Raw genomic sequence first — 7,765 nt, 5'->3', positions numbered from 1 at the left:
CCTTGTGGGGCATCACAGTTTTATGAAGAAGTGTAATTAATTGCAATATTAAACAGTGGGGTTCTTTTAAAGTTTTTTCAGTAGGGTTCTAGGGAGAAAAACCTGGCCATTTTGAGCCTTCTTGACCCAGAGTTGGGGTTACTGGGCTCAAAGCAAGACACAGCCCCTGCTGGTTTTTGTTTTGGTAAAGGCTGAAGCGAGTAAAATTTTGATTCTGGCCAAGAATACCAGAAGGGAAGGAGAGACGCTAGAAGGTAAAGGGGGAAGATCTCTCTGTCTGGGGTGCAGGCAGAGTCTAGGGTTCTATTAGCAGCCGGGACCTTTGACCCCATGTCTTAAGGAGGGGGAGGGGCGGCAGTATCCTCAACCCACCCTCTCCAGAGGGTCCTGGTGCCCAGGAGGCATCCCCTGCCGGAAGGAAGCTTGGGTTACCCAGTGTCTGGCTGCTGCAGAACCCAGCCCTGGAACCTCGCTGTGGCACAGCTGTGGGAGAGCCGGGTGCCACTCAGGGCTGAGACCGAACTTCCCCCGGAGCTGCCAAAAAGGGAACTGCCAGTCAGGTTTTATCTGACTTAAAGAAAATACGGAGGGCTTCCCTGGTGGTGCAGTGGTTGAGAATCTGCCTGCTAATGCAGGGGACACGGGTTCGAGCCCTGGTCTGAGAGGATCCCACATGCTGCGGAGCAACTGGGCCCGTGAGCCACAACTGCTGAGCCTGCGCGTCTGGAGCCTGTGCTCCGCAACAAGAGAGGCCGCGATAGTGAGAGGCCCGCGCACCGCAATGAAGAGCGGCCCCCGCTTGCCGCAACTAGAGAAAGCCCTCGCACAGAAACGAAGACCCAACACAGCCAAAAATAAATAAATAAATAAATTAAAATAACCACGTCCCTTTAAAAAAAAAAAAGATATATGTGCTTATATAAATAAAATTAAAAAAAAAAAAGAAAATAAGGAAATGGACGTTTCCTGTGCGCCTGAGTGTGCGGCCAGAGATGTCAACACCACACCTGCAGCTGGGTGCCCGCATCCCCGCAGGAGACAGAGCACCAGGGCATGAAGCGCTCCTGGAGAGAGTGTGCCTTAGGAAACAGGGTGGATGCAGGTCTGATGAGGCAGCTTCCTTGATGCCCAGCCCTGCGCTTTCTAATATAATAGCCAGTAGCCACGTGTGGCTATTTTAAAATTAATTGCAATGAAATGAAGTGAAAGATTAGCTACATTTCAAGGGCTTCTGATAGCCCCACGTGACCCAGTGGCTGCTGCACCAGAGAGCAAGTATTTCCATCATAACAGGAAGTTCTACTGGGCGCTGCTGATCTGGACAATTCCCTGGGAAACAACTTTCTCTACTCTGCCTGACAGCAGGTGAAGACCTCCGCCCTTTTCAGGGGCAGTTTTAATAATTTCCAACTATCAACATGGAAGAAGAGGCTTAGAAGAAGCATGGGGGACAATTAAAATTTACGAGGAGGAAGCGTTCATACAAACAGTCTCTACCTGGCCTGCGAAGGTATTTGTGGTCATTTTGTTCTCTGAGACACATCTGTGGGTTCCTCCTTCTCAGACCTTCCGGGATGCCATCCGGAAGGTCGCCATTGCCATGTCCTCCCGTGGCACCCCTAATGGAGGTTTTCTGTGATGGCAACATTGCAATGAAGCCTGAATGTTTTGTTTGCAGGGCTGTCTCTTCTTTTGTGGGGCTAGCTCTTTGAGAAAACTCTCCTGGTGACCAGTGTGTCCCCAACATCCAGAGCCTGGCTGGCACAGAGAAGACACTTAATAAAGGTTGATGGAAGGATGCATGCATTGCCGAATGGCAGGCTGGCTTGGGGTGGCTGGCTTTAATGTCTGATATAATTGTATTTAAACCTCATTATCTCCAGGAAATTTCTGCCAACTACAGCCTCCAACTCTGGGCAGAATCATAGGTATTTAAGAGGCAGAATTGCTCTCTGTAGGGATCCAAGATTTCCCCGTTGCTTTCTTAGGTCCACAGAACTGGCTTTGGGATTACAGGTATAAGGGCAGTGAGATCAGTGACAAGAAAATGGGGAGTGTCTGGCGGGGGCGGGGGGGGGCTCGAAACTCAATACGCAAAAAAAAGGAGAAAGATGGATGTAGCGGGGCATTTGGAGTGGACAGGCCCTTGTGTCTGCCCAGGGCAGGTGCCGGCCGCTGTGCCAACAGGCAGCCCAGCTGGAAGGGTGTCTCTCGCCTGTTTCTCTGACATCCTCACCCTGCTCGCATGCTTGGTCATGTCCTGCTCGTCGGTCACATCCCCCATGCACGCTGCGTCAGCCTCACAAGATGCAGGTAAGCCTCTGGCCCAGGCCCAGGTATGTCTGGTAAAGGTCACCTGCTGGGCAGCGGTGACTGAGTGTCACTGCCTCTCCGTTCCCCCAAATACAGAAATCCCCCATTTTGACACTTGGGCACTGACTTTGTTTTTAAGCATTTCCGTCTGGAAAATAGAGAGAGAACAACTGAAAACAATTTTAGTCCTGCCTTCTTCCAAGAAGCATTTGAAAGGGCATTCATTCATTCACCCATTTGTCCAACACTATTCCCTTCTAGGAGCGGAGTATTCTGTATTCCACTGAGTGCTAGACATTGGGAAATGGGTAGGGGATCTCCGCCCTAGAAATCTGGTGGGGCAGGGGGCCAGGTAATCATCATCATAATTATAGATTTACTTGCTGAGTGCTAATTCTGTGTCAGGCCCTGTTCTAAATATATTCTGTGTTTAAAGCTTCAAAACATTCTTATGAGGGAGATCCTATTGTAACCCCAATTTTATAAATGAGGGAAATGGACACAGAATTTGTGTGAAAAGATGCCACACAGCTTGTATTAGTTTGCTAGGGCTGCCATGGCAAAGGAACACAGACTGGGCAGCCTAAGCAGCAGAAATGTATTTTCTCAGTCCTGGAGGTTGAAAGTCCAAGATCAAGGTGTGGCAGGATTGATTTCTTAAGTCTTCTCTCCTTGGCTTAGAGATGGCTGTCTTCTCCCTGTGTCCTCACATGGTCTTCCATTTGTGTGTCTCCTTGTCCTAATCTTCTCTTCTTTCTTTTTTTTTATCTTATTCATTTTTATTTTTATTTTTTTATTTTGTATTGGAGTATAGCCAATAAACAATGTTGTGACAGTTTCAAGTGCACAGCAAAGGGACTCAGCCATACATATACATGTCTCTTCTTTTAAGGACACCAGTCATATTGGATTAAGGTCCACCCTAATAACCTCATTTTAACTTAATTACCTCTTTAAAGACCCTGTCTCCAAATACAGTCCCATGTTGAAGTCCTGGAGGCTAGGACTTCACCGCATGAATTTTGGGGGCCACAGTGGCAGAGTCAGGATTTGAACCTAGGCAGGCAGCTCCAGAATCCATGTGCTTGGGCCAAGCACTGCCCCTTACAGAGAATTGCCGCTGTGGATGACGGAGCCACAGAGGTCCCCTAACCTGAGGTTGGAGGAGTCCCAGAGGAGGGGGCACCAGGAGGCAGTGAGAGGGACTGATGGCTGGTGTCCTGCAAGCCCCCTCACCACAGCTCTCCAAACCCTGGTACCCCACATTCCCTGGGAGTTCTCAGGCTCCAAGAGGACCTCCTTACAAGGCCAGGGAACGTCTCTTCCCCTGCAGCAGAGTGACAGACATGTCAACAGAAGAAAAGTCCCTGCTCTCCACCAGGCACCCTACTGGGTGCTTCCCCTCAGGACCCATTCAACCCAAACAATAACCCTGCAAGTGGATGATTGTTATCCCTGAGAGGAGAAAATGGAAGCCAGGTTCTTTGTGGTCCTACCTCTTCCCACATCTCAGAGACATCACGTCAGAAAATATTCTAACTGGGAGGTTTATATGAGCTACAGGATTCAAGAATTCTATAGCCGAGGATTGACTGAGAATCAGAGAAGGGATGTGGTTTACTGAAGCCATAAAACTGGCTCAAAAGTCATAGCTAGGACACCCAACTGGACTGTGAGCCTATAGGGCAGGGATGCGGTCTGCCTTAGTCCCCCTGAATCCCCTGGATGGAAAACCAAATGAGCAGAAAGTAAGCCTTTTGGACGTATTTGTGCATATTTGTTTGAAGAATGAATGAACAGTGAATAAATTAATTCCTAGCCCAAGCTTGTTTGCTTGTTTTGCCCCATTCCACTCCAGAGAGAATGGGTTCTATCCATTCTCTTCATCTCTCTCCATCATAGAACACCAGTTTTTAACACAAAACCAGCCAAAATAAATATATTCCCATTTCTCTTATATGTGACTAAGTTTGGAGCAATACGAAGTTTTAAGTAGAAGTAGTTGAAATCTAAGAAATATGTTTAAAGGGAAAAAGCATGCACAAGTTAATCTGCTTCCTCCTTAATGATGGCAAGAATGAAATGCAATGGCTGGAGCTCCAGCAGCCATGGTGGACCGTGAAGTAACCTTAGGAATGAAATGTAGCATAGAACATGAGAGAAGGAACCTGGGTTATTGATATCATGGGGCACCATAACAGTCCTGAACAGCTCCTCTGGACACCTTGGACATGAGAGAGAATTAAATTTCTATATCGCTTAAACTACTGTTATTTGGGGTTTTTTTTCTATTACTCAGAATTAGACAAAACTATTCCAAGTCTCTAGTAGAGACACCTATTTAGCAGAGAGGCCACATGGAGAATTAGTCAAAAGCTAAGGCTATAGATTTAGATGTACTTTCTAAAGGATCACCTTGTACCAGTTACTCTACCATCTAGAATCTCAGTTCAGGGTTAGTAATAACTTCTACCCCATAAGGTTGGTGTGCAGATTAAGTGAGATATATCATATAAAGTACTCAGCACACAGCTCACTGCGAGGTCCAGGCAGTGGAATATTCCCATAGAGATCCTGCCCTGAGCACCCAGGCCCCAGCATGGACACAGGATCCACTTTTGTCAGATAATGATGATAATGATGATGCTTTCCTTTCTGTCATAGGTGACCATGAGTCAGCCTGGCCTTGACCATGGGACAGCCCAGGACTCTTGGCTGAGCCTTCATCAAAGGGGGCAGAGAGCTGCCAGGCAGGAAAAGGCACCTGGGGAACTCCCTTGACTTTCCAGCCTTTGCCAGCTCAGAGAAGTCTCTGGAAATGTGGGTGGGCCTAGGGGGAACTGGGCTGACTGTTCCCCCACACCGCAGGAATCAGAACACCACAACCTCTAACCATGAAACCATATGCATTCAAATCAAAAATTTTTACCACTCTATGGCCCCAAACTGTCCAATACTTTAAGTTATAGGGACAAAAAGAAGTCTGGCTCAGACAGTTTTAGTTTGGAAGGGTTTGTCCTGTCTCGTATCTGTTATTTAAACAGGTGGGAAATTCATTCACTTGGTTTACCTGCCCTGGAACCTTGGGGAAGAAGCCATTTTAACTCGTTGAGCCTTGATTTTGTCACGTGTGCAATGGGGATAGTAATACCCACCTCAAAATGTTGCGAAGATATAAAATATAATTTTCTGGCAAACAGTAGGTACTTAATAAATATTCTCTGTTCCTTCCCTTACCCACCCCCTCAGGGCCACAATAGTGGGCCCCTAGAGGACACAGAATTTATTTCAAGAGCGCAAGTGGAGAAGGATGTGTATCTGTCCTACGTGATCTCCTGACCACAGGTGAGCCAGACGGGGGCAGAGCTCAGGCCAAGTGACAGCACGTCCAGGTGCAGCAGTGCCTTGCAGGAAAGCTCTGCTCCCTGCCCTGGTCCACATCACACCAAAGAGAAATGTTTTAATGTGAATTAAATGTTAAGTAATTTGGAAGTGGCAATATCTTTTAATTTTTTAATTAAATATTTAAATTATTTTATATTTTAATTTCTGATAGAATCTGAGATATCAGAGATAGCAAGATTGTAACGGGACTTTGGAGATCTGTCTAGAATGGATAAATGGATTTCACCTCTCCTGCATGGCGGTGGATGAGAAACGGCTGCCTGGAGTGCACTGAGTTAAGAATTCTCCCGTCATAGCAGCTAGTGATGTCTTCCCTTCATGTCAACTAGTGATGTCTGCCCTGGGCATAGGGCAGAAATGTGACCATATACACATGTCGGGGTATTTTCCATCCCTGGGTTAGTCCCTTCCTATCATCTGGTTAAACCTCATGAAGCTAGGTAATAGCAAGGTAGTAGCTCAGAGACCTTCCCTTGGTGAAGGCCTTCTCCAGGCAGAGCTGGAAGTGAAAGATACATTGATGCATGGATGCTGTGTTAAGTTATCCAGAACTGAGCACAGAAGACTAAACATTTCACACACATTGTTTCTGATCCCCCCAACAACTCTGCAGCGAGGCAAGAGGATACCCATTTTACAGATTAGGAAATTGAGTTTCTGAGAGTTTAAGTGACTTGCCAGAAGTGTACTGAATTGTTAAGTGGCACAGCTGGAATCTTCCATTCAGCCACACTGTGTTCCCATGGGGCAAAGGAGTGGACCCTCCAACTAGACCATTATAGAAGCTCTCTTTTCCTCGGGCCTCACAGAGTTACCCAGGCAACCTCTTTGGTCTCCATTTGGCTTTGACTCTGGGACACAGCCTTGGCTTTCATCAGACAGTGGGGTGGTTCTTCCAGGGGTTGGGAAATGCCTGTGTTTTGTCCCAGACAGTTCCACTTGGGCCAGAAGCACGTTCTCCATGGACTCACCTTTGAAAGTCATTTCTCTGCATGCAGAGGCAGGGCCAGATGCTGACTCAGGGCTGCCTGGATGGTGCAGGTTGCTTATTCCAGCAGAACTGGGAGTGTTAATACCTGTGTTCTCTCCACCAGCTTCTCGCCTGTGGGCCAAGCATCTGGGGGGCCAAAGCAGGCTCTTCGTGGGAGCATAGGAGACTTCGCTCCCCCTCACCTGCACCCCTTCTTCTTTGTATTGCCTTTGTGCTAATTTTGCAAATGTGTTCATGTTAAGTAACTTTGAATAGGGAATAAATTTTAATAGCTTAACAAAATAAGCAATATAAAAAGGTACAGATGAAAATTTCTTATTCCCGCTTCTGTCCCAACCATTGAGTTTCCTCCCATCCACCGTAACAACCAGTTTTGTTCCCTTCGTGCAAGTCTTTCCTAGTTTCCTAGAGAAAACACTCTCATATCTGAACATATATGTTTATCACCCCACTTCTACTAGGCAGAAGTTAGCATATTGTATATATCACCTTAGACCTTGTTTATTTCAAGTAACAATATATCCTGAAGCTCTTTCCTTATAAAACATAAAAAATGTCCTTGTTCTTTTTGACACTGCATAAATTCTATCGAATGGATAACTAGAGTATTTGATTAGTCTTCACTTGATAGATATCAGGTACATTTCCAAATTTTTACTGTAAATAATGCTGCAGTAATACCTGTCACATAGTAACTGAGTGAGATTATCAGCTGGATGAATTCTCGGAAGTGGGATTGTTGGTTCAAAGGGTACATGCTTTTATAACTTTGCTAGTATTGCCAAATTGCCCTTCATAAAATTTGTGCCAATTTACACACTCACCAGCAATGAACCAGTTTCCATCCAATCTCACTAATAGAATGCACTATAAATATTTAAATTTTTAAGTAAATCTGATAGGTGAAAATGGTGTCTCAGTGTTATTTTAATTTAATTATCTCTTATTTTGTGTCAAGCTCTACATCTTTTTAATATTTTTAAAAGCCATTTAGGGACTTTCCTAGTGGTCCAGTGGTTAAGACTCTGTGCTTCCACTGCAGGGAGTGAGGCTCTT

This window comes from Balaenoptera musculus, chromosome 17 (assembly GCF_009873245.2).
Source record: "Balaenoptera musculus isolate JJ_BM4_2016_0621 chromosome 17, mBalMus1.pri.v3, whole genome shotgun sequence".
Taxonomy (NCBI): Eukaryota; Metazoa; Chordata; class Mammalia; order Artiodactyla; family Balaenopteridae; genus Balaenoptera; species Balaenoptera musculus.
Note: the sequence above shows the minus strand (reverse complement) of the source record.